Consider the following 12,896-nt stretch of genomic DNA (forward strand, 5'->3'; position numbering starts at 1 on the left):
CCTCTGTCTCCCAGGTTAAGGAGATTCTCCTGTCTCAGCCTTCTGAGTATCTGGGATTACAGGTGAGTGCCACCATGACCAGCTAATTTTTGTATTTTTGGTGGAGACAAGGCTTTGACATGTTGGCAAAGCTGGTCTTGAACTCCTGACCTTAGGTGATCCTCCTGCCTTGGCCTCCCAAAGTGCTGAGATTACAGGTGTGAGCCACTGCACCCAGCCTTGTTGAGGTATTTTTATTACTGTTTAAGTATCACTGCTTATTATTGTTTTGTTCAGGATTTCTGTTATTTCCTGTTTCGATATTGGGAGATTGCATATTTCCAGAAATATATTCATTTTCTCTGGGTTTTCTAATTTGTGGTCATAGAGATATTCATAGTAGTTTCTCATAATCTTTAATATTTCTGTGGTATCAGTGGTAATGTCTCCTTTCTCATTCAAATTATGCCTATTTGAATCTTCTTTTTTTGGTTAATCTTGCTTGCAATCTGTCAGTTTTATCTTTTCAAAAGAAAACTATTTTTCATTTCATTGATTCCTTGGATTTTTTTTTTTTCTTTTTTCAATTTTATTTAGTTTTGCTCTGATTTTTGTTACTTCTTTCCTACTGCTAGGTTTGGCTTTGGTTTGTTCTTGTTTTTCTATTTCCTTGAGGTACAATATTAAATTATTAATTTGTGAAATTTTTATGTTGTTGATATGGTCGGTCATTCAGTACTATAAACTTCTCTCTTAGCACTGCTTTGTATATATCTCAGTTTTTTTTTTTTTTTTTTTTTTTTTTTGGTATGTTTTTTTTTTGTTTTTTTTTTTTTAATAATTTATTTTTTTTCTTTATTTCATCATTGACCCAAATATCATTCAGGAATAGGTTTTAAATTTTTTCATATATTTATATTGTTTTGACAGTTTTTCTTGGAATTGATTTCTAGTTTTAATCTACTGTAGGCCAAGAAGATACTTAATACAATTTTGGTTTTTAAAAATGCATTGTGACTTGTTTTGTGACCTAACTTATGGTCTACCATGGAAAATGTTGCATGAGCTGATAAAAATCCTCTTGATTATTGATAACTTGTTTGCCTTTGGAAAGTTATTTAACATCTAATTATCTGTCTNAATAAATATGTTGCATGAAATAAGGAAATTTTTTATTCTAGCATGTGTTGAATCTGTGCAATGAAAGACAGCAGGAGTTTTCAGTCAAAAAGAGTGCCATTCTAGCTCTTTAATTTCCCTATTTATAAAATGGGACTAATATTAGTTAAGTGGCACATGTTAGAAGTACCTTTTTTCTCTTTTCTTTTAATCAGTAGTTCTTTCATTTGAGAATTAATCATATACTTCTCTAAACTATGTCTTCTAAAATTTGAGAGAGAAACCTAGACTAGAATCCAGCTTAAAGAAATTCTTACATATTTTAGTTTCGGTCATGTGATCTTACTACTCTGAGGCTCTATTTTTTATTTTGTGAAAATATTTAGCTCTAGGGTTGTTGTAAGATTTGAAGGAAATAATGTATACCAAAATCCTAGCGAAGTACCTGTAACATGGTAGAATCTAAAAATATATTGATATATATATATTCTCTTTTCCTTTATTCCTTAAATAAAAAGTAGTGAAATATTAGCCTCTCTATATATTTTATTCCAAGGAAAAATGTAGGTTAGTAAGTAATCTTTTGGCTAGAATTATCAAGATAATTGGTTATGTGATATTTATTTCTGTATTCAATAATTACTAAATTTTTAGGCAGAGTCAGTATCTTGCTAATGTTTTATGGTAACCAGAAGATTTCTAACTTTCGCATTTGTGAGAGAAAACAGCTCTAAGGACAATGAAAAAGATTTCCTAAGTGTAACTGGCAACCCTCAAACCTTTGCAGTATATATTGTTTAAAGAAAGTACAGTTTGTATTTTAATGGCAATAATGATTTTTAAACCAGGTAAAAATATTCTGGAGTACTGTGTAAAAGAAAACACACACACACACTTTGGCTGCAGGAGTGCAGCTAGCTTGATTTTGGAGCCATTACAATCAGTGACCTACTCAAGACTCTCTCAGCCTTCTCTTTTCCATAGCATCCAATTTTCTGCCTCTTAGTCCTGAGGTTATCTTAAGTGAATTGCTGAAGAGAGAACAAAGGGTCCATCCCATAATATGCCTAGCATGCTGAGGCCAGGTTAAATGAGATTCCTAACACTTTTGTGTTTCAAACTCCGATTTATTTCATAGAGGGCTGTAATTCTCTCAGGCAAGGCCAAGAGCATCTTGAAATCCTGGCCAAAGTGCTTCCTTCACCTAACTTTTCTAGTTCAGGAACTGGGAGATTCAAACCATACAATTTTAAGATTTTTATCACTTCAGTCTCTGGCTATTGTAATAAGTCCTAACCCCAACCTTTCCATCTAATCTCTCTCTGCCACCAGTTTTCCTCTCCAATTTTGACTGCCTTCACATTAATCTTCCTAAAATAGCTCTTGAGTAAAATCTTACCTTGTTTTAAAACTCTTTACTTTCTGTTTAACAAAATATAAACTCTACAAAGTGGCAAAATCTGACTCCAAGCTACCTGCCTAAATTTTACCCTCATTGTATTCTTCCAGGATCCCGACATACTAACCAAATGTAATTTTGGGGGAGCTTGCCAAATCTCAGTGTCACTGCCAGAAACAGGGGATAGCCCCATTGATTTTGAGTTTCAAAGACTTTTCTTTAGCACTTTCTCTAGTACATGGGAATCCTTTTAATTTTATGCTGAAAAACATATTTATTTCATGCATCTTCAAGATATTTTACCCATCCTGTTATGCTCATGAATTTATTCCTCTGAACTTTAAAGCAAAAGCTGTTGATCCTTATAAAAGCTTTCTGTTTTCTCCCCAAACACTTACCTTCCCTGTTATAATTGGAATCAAGGTAGTTATCAACTTTCCTGAAAGTAAATTAAAGTGGAAAACTCAGGAAGAAAAACATTTACATGCATAAACTTATCTCTAAAAAATGTTATCTAGGTACCCATTAATTATCTTATTTAATCTTGAAAACAAACCCTATGAAGTATCATTAAAATATTTTAGAGATAAAGAAACTGGGGAAATTAACTTACTTGTCCAAATGTACACAACTATTTAGCAGTGAAACCAGCATCTAAAAGAGGTCTCCATTCCCATATTCCATGGTTTGGGCTTTCATTGAAAGACATTGATAGTTTCTGATCATGAATCACATAAATAATGCCTCTGTAGTGTTAAGCTGAATGCCTTCAAGGAAAGAAATGTGATTCCAGAATTATGTTCTCTGGAAGTTATAGTTACTAGTTTACTGAAAAGGAGAAGGGTATGGATATTGGCAATGTTACTAATCCTAATTCACTGAAGTGGACACTCATAAAATGTTGATGACTCATTGTAGACATAGTCTGAGGCTGGACAGAAGAAAAGAGCGGGGTTTAGTTAGAAATGGCCCTCTTGAGTACTCTCAGTGAGTTCATAGCTATTGAGGTGATTGAAATGGAAAGTTAAGTGGAGTGGCAGACGAAGACCATACAAATACCAACTAGGATTTACATGATGTTGGCTTAACTGCAGGATGCTTAGTCCAGTAGCTTCAAGACAAGCATAGACTAAGGTAGGAACATGTGTGCAAAGCATGTCAGAAAGGCCTTAAGGAAATTTTTGCAAAATTCGCAATGTATAAGATATAAAGTAACAAGTAGTTGAATTACCTAGTAGCATTTATTTGATTGTCAGGCAAAATATATATATATATAATGAAATAAAAGTTGAACTGGCTAAATGTGTATTTTATTATGGATTATTCATGTCTTGATTTTTTTTAAACAAAATATGAGGTTCCCCAGAAACGTGGTCTTAATGGGATCAAATAACAGTATAGTGGTACACTGGACAGTGTATTAGTCCATTCTCACACTGCTATATATATTAAAAAATACCTGAGACTGGGTAATTTACAAAGAAAAGAGGATTAATTGGCTCATGGTTCTGCCGGTTATACAGGAAGCATGACAGCTTCTGGGGAACCCTCAGGAAGCTTTCAATCATGATGAAAGGTGAAGGGGGAGCAGATACATCTTACATGACAGGAGCAGGAGGAAGAGGAGAGAGGAAGAGGTGCTACACACTTTTAAACAACCAGATCTCATGAAAACTTTATCACAAGAATATCACCAAAGGTGAAATCTGCCCCCATGATCCAATCACTTTCCACCATGGCCCCCTTTGGGGGTTACAATTAAACATGAGATTTGGGCAGGGACACAGATTCTAACTGTATTATTCTGTCCCTGGCTCCTCCCAAATCTCATGTGCTTCTCACATTGCAAAATACAATCATGTCTTCCCAATAGTCCCCAAAAGTCTTAACTTTTTCCAGCATTAACTTAAAAGTTCAGAGTGTAAATTCTCATCTGAGACAAGGCAAGTCCCTTCTGCCTATGAGCCTGTAAAATCAAATACAAGTTAGTTACTTCCAGAATACAGTGGGGTTACTTACAGGCATTGTGTAAATACTCCCATTTCAAAAGAAAGAAACTGGCCAATAGAAAGGGACCAAAGGGCCATGCACTTCTGAAACCTAGCAGGGCAGTCATTAAATTTTAAAGCTCCAAAATAATTTCTTTTGACTCCATGTCTCACATTCAGAGCATACCGATCCAATGAGTGTACTCTCAAGACCTTGAGCATCTCCACCCCTGTGGTTCTGCAGGGCTCAATTCCCAAGACTGCTTTCGAGGGCTGGTGTTGAATTCCTGAAGCTTTTCCATTGTAGGTTGCAAGCTGTTGGTAGATCTACCATTCTTGGGTCTGGAGGATGGTATCCCTCTTCTCACAGCTGCAATAGGCAGTGCCCCAGTGGGGACTCTGTGTGGGAGCCTTAACCTCACATTTTTTCTCCACATTGCCCTAGTAGAGGTTCTTCATGTGTGCTCCACTCCTATAGTAGGCTTGCCTGGACAGCCAGGCTTTTCCATATATCCTGTGAAATCTAGGTGGAGGCTCCTAAACTTCAACTCTTGTACTCTGTGCATGGGCAGGCTTAACACCATGTGGAAACACCGAAGGTTTATGGCTTGCAATCCCTGAAGCAGCTGCGCAAGCTGTCTATGGGGCCTTTTTAGCCACAGCAGAAGGTGGAATGGCTGGGATGCAGGGAGCATTGCCCTGAAATTGTGCAGGGCTGTGGGGCACTGGGTCTGGCCCAGGAAACCATTCTTCCCTTCAAGGCCGCCAGGTGTGTGATGGGAGGGGCTGCCTCAAAGGTCTCTGAAATGCCTTCAAGGCATTTTTTCCTTATCTTGGCTATTAGCAATTGTATTTCTTTTAGTTATGCAAATATATGCAGCCTACTTGAATTCCTCCTCTGAAAATGGGTTTTTCTTTTCTAACACATGGCCAGGCTGCAATGTTTTTTTGAAAATTTTCTGCTCTGCTTCCTTTGTAAATATAAATTTTAGTTTCAGATCACTTTCTTACTCATGTATATAAGCACAGGCTATTAGAAGCAGTCAGGCAAAATCTTGAACACTTTCTGGCTTAGAAATTTCTTCCACCAGATACCCTAAATCATCATTTTCAAGTTCAAAGTTTCACAGATTCCTAGGGCAGTGGCACAATACAGCCAATTTCTTTGCTAAGAAACAAAAGAGTCTTTTGCTCCACTTCCCAATAACTTTCTGATTTTCCTGTAAGACCTCATCAGCATGACTTTTACTGTCCATATCACTACCAGCATTTTGGTCATAGCAATTTAACAAGTCTCTAGAAAGTTCCATATTTTTCCTCATTCCTTGTCTTCTTCTGAGCCCTCCACGCTCCTTCAACCTCTGCCTATTACCCACTTTCAAAGCTGCTTTCACATTTTCAGGTATCTTTATAGCAATACCCCACTACTTGGTGCAAATTTTCTGTATTAGTCCATTCTTGCACTGCTATAAATAAATAATGTAGACTGGGTAAGGAAAAGACGTCTAATTAGCTTGCTGTTTTGCCAGCTATACAGGAAGCATAGTGGCTTCTCGGGAATCTTAGGAAATATTCAGTCATTTTAGAAAGTGAAGGGAAAGCAGGCACATCTTCAAGGCAGAGCGTGAGGAAGAGGAAACAATGGGGAGGTGCTGCACCCTTTTAAACAACCAGATCTTATGAGAACTCTATCACAGAAACAGCACCAAAGGGGGAAATCTACCCCCATTATCCAATCACCTCTCACCTGGCCTGATCTCCAACATTGGGGATTATAATTCAACATGAAGTTTGGGTGGGGACACAGATCAAAACCATACTAGACAGTAAGAGGGTTTTAGAGTCAGACAGACCCAGTTTATATCCTAGTTTACCTTTGAATAATCAGTTAATCTTGAGGAATTTACTGAACCTCTTGGAGGCTCACCTGAAAAACAAATAATAGTATTTGTAAGAGTTATTGCTGAGTTTAAAATGAAGAAACTGAGGCCAGTATAAGAAAATTAAATGCCAATTTATTCAGCTCCTGGGTGAGGTTCTATGGTCCGGAGAAAGGGGCCAGAGAAGTCTAGCTGACTTCCTGGGGCAGGGGGGTTTTATGGCTAGGAGGAATGAGCAGCAGCTGGGTGCTCTGATTGGGTCCAGGGGAGCGGGATTGAGATGGGGTAGGCCGCTATTTGTTGGCAGGTTGTTGGGTGGGTTTTCTGGTGCAAGAGCCTGCCAGGGTTGCATGAGCTGGAGCCTTCCAGGGGAGCCATGTGGCAGAGCTAGGTGCTGAGTGCAGAGCCTGGTGCCGGGTGCAGACTCAGGTGCTGAGTGCAGAGGTCAGTGTGTCTGGCCTCCTGGCGAGGCAACCGGCCTTACATTTCAACCCTTTTGATGATATAGGATGCCGCTTCTTTCTGGCTACTTCCTGCTGAATAGGAGCAGAGTGAGGGAGAAGGGTCAGTTGGCTGGTGCCTCGGTTGGGAGTCGGAAATAGGGGTGAAATAGCATCTGGTTTACAGCCACCCTGGAAATTTTCTTCATGTGGGCCTGTAAAGACTTGAGGAAAAAAGGGGCTAGCATTAACAGAAGACAAACTACGATAATGTGAGTGGTAATAGGGGTTAGCCAGGTTAGCATGGGGGATTGCCACCAGTTAAGAGGCAAGACTGATGCATTCTGCTTCTTGCAGAGGTCTTCTTGGAGGCAATAGAGAGTGTTGACATTTTCTTCTACAAGGCCTGTTTCATTAATATAATTGCAGCACTGCTCCTGAAGAAACAGACAGGTACCTCCCTTTTCTGCTGTTAGCAGGTCAAGGGCCTGTAGGTTCTGGAGAGTTACCTGTGCCAGTGACGTGATTTGTCACTGGAGGGAGGCCAGGGAGGTGGCCGACGCTTTGATAGCCACGTGAAGCTTGTCCTCTAGTTGAGTGGCTGTGGTGACACTGTAGCCTAGGGTGCCACTACCCAGCCCAGCTGCCACCAGAGAGGATGCTAGAGAGAGACCGACAACCATTGGGAGAAAGACTGCTTGTCTGTCTCGGCGATTAGGGGAAGGTGGAAGGAGGGATAGAAGTTCAGCCTGTCCGTATACCTCTAACTGCGGGCCCAAAGTGACAGGCACACAAGGGAAAGGGAAGGAGACATTAATAACTTTGATTAATGTTCCATTACACCAGAAGTATTCTCCTGGAGGCGCATAGAGGGAGGATTTTACTTTTACTGTGGTGTTACAGCTGGGACTGGAGCCACTGGCCATCTTATAGCAGAGAGAGAAATTTTGAGAATGCACTTTGAACAAGGGGATATTTGTTAAGGTGGTGCTGGGCCCCATAGGTGATTGTGACAGATTGAACCCGGATCTGAGGAGAACTGCAGCCAAGCGGGGGTTGAGGCAAAGAGTCAGGGCAGAACGTGGCGTCAATTAGGAGTGGCAGTAGGAGGTGAGTAGATGATGAGCTTGAGTGTGGGGGGCCAGTGAGCTGGAAAGTAGCCCCCACCATCTGGAGAATGTCCCATCCTAAACAGGGGACTGGGCATGAGGGTATGATTAAAAAGGGTGGGTAAAGGGGTGTCCCTCAAGGACACAGGCTAAAGGATGGGTTTGATTGGGATAGAAAGGCTTACCATCAATTCCCATGACTGAAACCTGAGAAGGTGGCTGGGTTTTCAATAGGACCCTGAGTTACTTCCCTTAATTTATCATAATTAACTACCTTCTGGGCTGCACTTTGCATGCCTGCTAGGAGGCACTGTAAGCACTTGGTACTGGCGGCGGTAGCCATCTTGACCAGTTTGATAATTCCAATTAGGATCGGCCTCGGGGACCGCCGCCGCACCTACTGGCATCTGATTGTCTGTGAGATGTACCTGATCAGTGTGCGCCCAGGCCACCGTAAGAATGCAGTCACGCTCATCTGGAGTAAGGGTGGAGGACAGAATTTCATAGGTATCATGCCAGGTGAGGTCGTAAGCCTGGGTGGGGTAGCGGAATTCTTTGGTGTAAGCAGTAGGATTGGTGGAAAATGACCCTAGGCGCTTCTCAATGGCTGATAGGTCGGAGAGGGAGAAGGGAACATGTACTTGAACAAGGCCTTCGGCGACCTTGCAAAGGTGGCAAAGGAGGGAGGTTTCATCGTTAGGAGCACAGCGCGAGCAAGTGTGAGCAGTAACAGGAGAGGCTAGGTTGGGACCAGGAAGAGGAGGAGCTGGAGGGTGTTGAGGTTCTGCATAGGGCGGAGGATTAGTGGGTCAGGTGGGTGGAAAGGAGAGTTCTTCGGGCGGGTCAGGGTCAGAAAAGGAGGAGGATGGTGGAGGGGCCGAGGGTGGTGAGGGAGTTTCTTTGGCCAGGCACACCTGAGCGGTGGTGCAAGAGGAGCAGAGGGTGGGACGGGAGTGAAGATACCAAAAGGCCTGAACGTAGGGGACCTCCGACCATTTACCATTTCTTTGACAAAAATTGTCTAAATCAGTTAGAATGCCAAGATTGAAAGTTCCCTCCGGTGACCACTTGGACTCGTTGTCCAGAGGATACTGGGGCCAGGCCACAGTGGAGAGGAAAAGCAGCCTTTTCTTTTTTATGGAGAGGCCCAGCTTGGGTAAATTTTGGACTAGACATCCCAATGGCAACTTCGGGTCTAGGCAGGACTCCTAATTACCCATAGTTCCCTCTCTATTGCAGGATAGTCAGGAGTGAGGAACGGTGTCCCGGACCTCAACGCCCAACTACCGGAGGTTACGGGGAAGGACAGGAGTATAGGGACGTCTCCACAATATTTCTGTCATCCAGAACGGGCAAGCAGGGGCACGGGGATGTCTACACGAGGCCCACAGCTCGAGACAGGAAGGAGTCCCTGATGCAGCCGTGATTACAGACAGGGCCTCCTCAGATCAGAGCAAGCAGAGGATGGGGTTATGGGCAATAGGAATCTTACTGGGTGATGGCTGCAGACGATCGGAGGGGCAGCAGCTCCCTGGTTCGGCTTATGGTAGAGGAGTCAGTTTCCCCCAGGAGGGGTCTTGAACTCCTCTCGTAAGGGCACCACTTGTAAGGGTTATTGCTGAATTTAAAATGAAGAAACTGAGGCCAGTATAAGAAAATTAAATGCCAATTTATTTAGCTCCCAGGTGAGGTTCTATGGTCTGGAGAAAGGGGCCAGAGAAGTCTCACTGACTTCCTGGGGCGGGGGGTTTTTATGGGTAGGAGGAATGAGCAACAGCTGGGTGCTCTGATTGGGTCCAGGGGAGCGGGATTGAGACAGGGTGGGCCACTATTGGTTCGCAGGTTATTGGGTGTGTTTTCCGGTACTAAAGCTGGCCAGGGTTGCATGAGCCAGAGCCTTCCAGGGGAGCCATGTGGCAGAGCTAGGTGCCAAGTGCAGAGCCTGGTGCCAGGTGCAGAGTCAGGTGCTGAGTGCAGAGGTAGGTGTGTCCAGCCTCCCGGTGAGACAACTGGCCTTACAGTATTTATCTTGCATGATTATGCTGAAAATTGTACATAACACATGTAAAACACATAGTGTAGTACCCAACACTTACTAACTATTCAATAAGTAGTATCTGTGATGAGTATTCTCTGCTGTATCTCCAACTGTGTTATCCAAATAGTATCATATTCATAAAGGGCCTGTGTCTGAAACAGAAGTTCATCTTAAATTCCCTGAGTCTTAAACCCTATTTACTTACCCCACCAAGGTTCTAAATACAGCTATGCAACACTGACCTAGATATCCAGGATTTGGGATAATATATATGCAATTTGATCTGTAATGATAAGAGAGGAAGTCTCTCCTTTTCAAACTTTTTACAAAACTATCACAGTGCAATAAACTATAGGTTTCAATAAATCCTGGAGAACATCAGTCTCAGGTTTTCAGATTAAAGACATATTATCCTCACAAACTGACAAGGAAATTGTTCATTCCGTAAGTATTTGAACACCTGTTTAAATGCTAGGCACTGTTTATAATGCTGGGGATATATCTGTAAGCAAAACAGACAAAACCCTTGTCCTCCTGGAGTTTACATGGTACTAGGAGAAGACAAACAATTATAAAATTAACAAAATAAAAAAGTGATATTTTTAGAAGGTAGCAAGTGATATGAAAAAGCATAGTAAGGAAATGGGAGTATTGATAGGAGAGGGCTGTTGCCATTTAAAATACCATGATTATGAAGGAAATCATTATACTCTAAATGTTCCAAACTTAGATTGTGATGGTGGTTACACAACTCTGTCTGTAGCCCGCAGACTAATGCCACTCTTTTTACCCTAGATGTCCACTTTTTAATTCCCAGAAACTATGAATATGGTATGTTAAATGGCAAGGAGAAATTGAGGTTGCAAATGAAATGAAGGTTGTTAAACAGCTGATCATAAAACATAGAGATTATCTGTGTGGGCCCAGTATAATCACAAGTGTCTTTAAATGAGGAAGAGAAAAGCAGAAGAGTCAGAATCAGCGAAGTGGCATCAAGGCAAAGAGTCTACCAGCCATTGCTATCTTTGAAGATGGAAGAAGGGGACCGTGAGACAAAGAATATGAGCAGCCTCTAGGAGTCAGAAAAGTCAAGAGACTGGATTGTACCCTGGAGCCTCCAGAAAGGCACTCAACCTGAACATGTTAACATTAGTTCAATGAGACAGCTTTTGGAATTTTGACCTTAGAATTGTGAGATAATAAATGTATATTTTTTTAATCTATAAAAATTATGTTAATTTGTTATAGTAGCCACTGGAAAGGAAATAAATACACTGTGTATACACTAAAATCCACTCTGTGCTGTATATTTTCAGTTGGTGAATTTAGTGGAATGAAAATTATATCTTAACAAAGCTCTATTTTAAAAGTAGGGTGGTTATGATAGAAGAATTGAGAAGCAGCAGATGGGTTAGTATCTTTTAGATGAAGGCATTGAAGCTTGCACAAGTTCTGACAAAGTCAATCATCCTGATTGCTCTTAATGAACACCCATATGCAAAGATGAGAAAGAACCAATGCAAGAACACTGGTAACTCAAATGGCCAGAGTGACAACTGACTGCACCAGTTCTTCAACAAGAGTTTTTAACCAGGTTGAGCTGGCTAAAATGACAGAAATACAATTCAGAGTATGGATAGAAGCAAACATTGTTGAGATTCAGGAAAACAGCAAAACCCAATCCAGGGAAACTAAGAATCACAATAAAATGAAAGATACAGGAGCTGAAGGGTAAAATAATCACTATAAAAAAGAACCTAATGGAACTAACAAAGCTGAGCTGTCAAGAATGCATGAATTTCACAAGGCAATCATAAGTATTAACAGAAAACAAATCAAGCTGAGGAAAGAATCTCAGTACATGAAGACTGGCTCTCTGAAATAAGATAGTCAGATACAATTTTTTTAAAAAAAGAATAAAAATAAATAAAAGCTCCAAGAAATATGGGATTATGTAAAGAGGCCAAATCTATGAATCATTGATATTTTAGGAAAGGAGAGGAGAAAGCAAACAACTTGGAAGACATACTTCAGCATATCACCCGTGAGAATTTCCCCAACCTTTCTAGAGAGGCCAACAGTCAAATTCAGGAAATACAGAGAACTCCTGCAACATTCTACACAAGAAGATCATCCCCAATACATATAATCATCAGATTTTCCAAGGTCCAAATTAAAGAATATTAAAGGCAGCTAGACTGAAAGGATAGGTTACCTACAAAAGGAAGCCCATCAGGCTACCAGTGACCCTCTCAGCTGAAACCCTATAAGGCAGAAGAGATTGGAGGACTATATTTAGAAATTTTAGAGAAAAAAAAATCACTAGCTGAATATTTTATATTCAACCAAACTAAGCTTCTAAAGAAGAGAAATAAGATTCTTTTAGAAAAGCAAATGTTAAGGGAGTTTGATCCCAGAAGACTTGCCTTACAAGAGATCTTGAAAGGAACACTAAATATAGAAAGGAAAGACCACTACCAGCTAATATAAAACAAAAGAAAACACTTAAATACACAGACCAGTGGCACTATAAAGCAACTATACAAGCAAACCAGCATAATAACCAGCTAACAACAGAAAGGCAGGGTCAAATCCACACTTGACAAGCTAACCTTGATGTAAATAGTCTAAATGCTCCAGTTAAAAGTCATAAAGGCCAGACACAGTGGCTCACGCTTGTAGTCTCAGCACTTTGGGAGGCTGAGGCAGGCCAATCATAAGGTTGAGAGTTCAAGATCATCCTGGCTAATATGGTGAGACCCTGTCTCTACCAAAACCACAAAAAATAGCTGGGTAAATTGATGGGCACCTGTAATCCCAGTTACTTGTGAGGCTGAGGCACGAGAATTGCTTGAACTCAGGAGGCAAAGGTTGCAGTGAGCTGAGGCCATGCCACTGCACTCCAGCCTGGGCGACAGAGTGAGAATCAGTCTCAAAAAAAAAA

This window comes from Cebus imitator, unplaced genomic scaffold (genome assembly GCF_001604975.1).
Source record: "Cebus imitator isolate Cc_AM_T3 unplaced genomic scaffold, Cebus_imitator-1.0 Scaffold3, whole genome shotgun sequence".
In the NCBI taxonomy this organism is placed as follows: Eukaryota; Metazoa; Chordata; class Mammalia; order Primates; family Cebidae; genus Cebus; species Cebus imitator.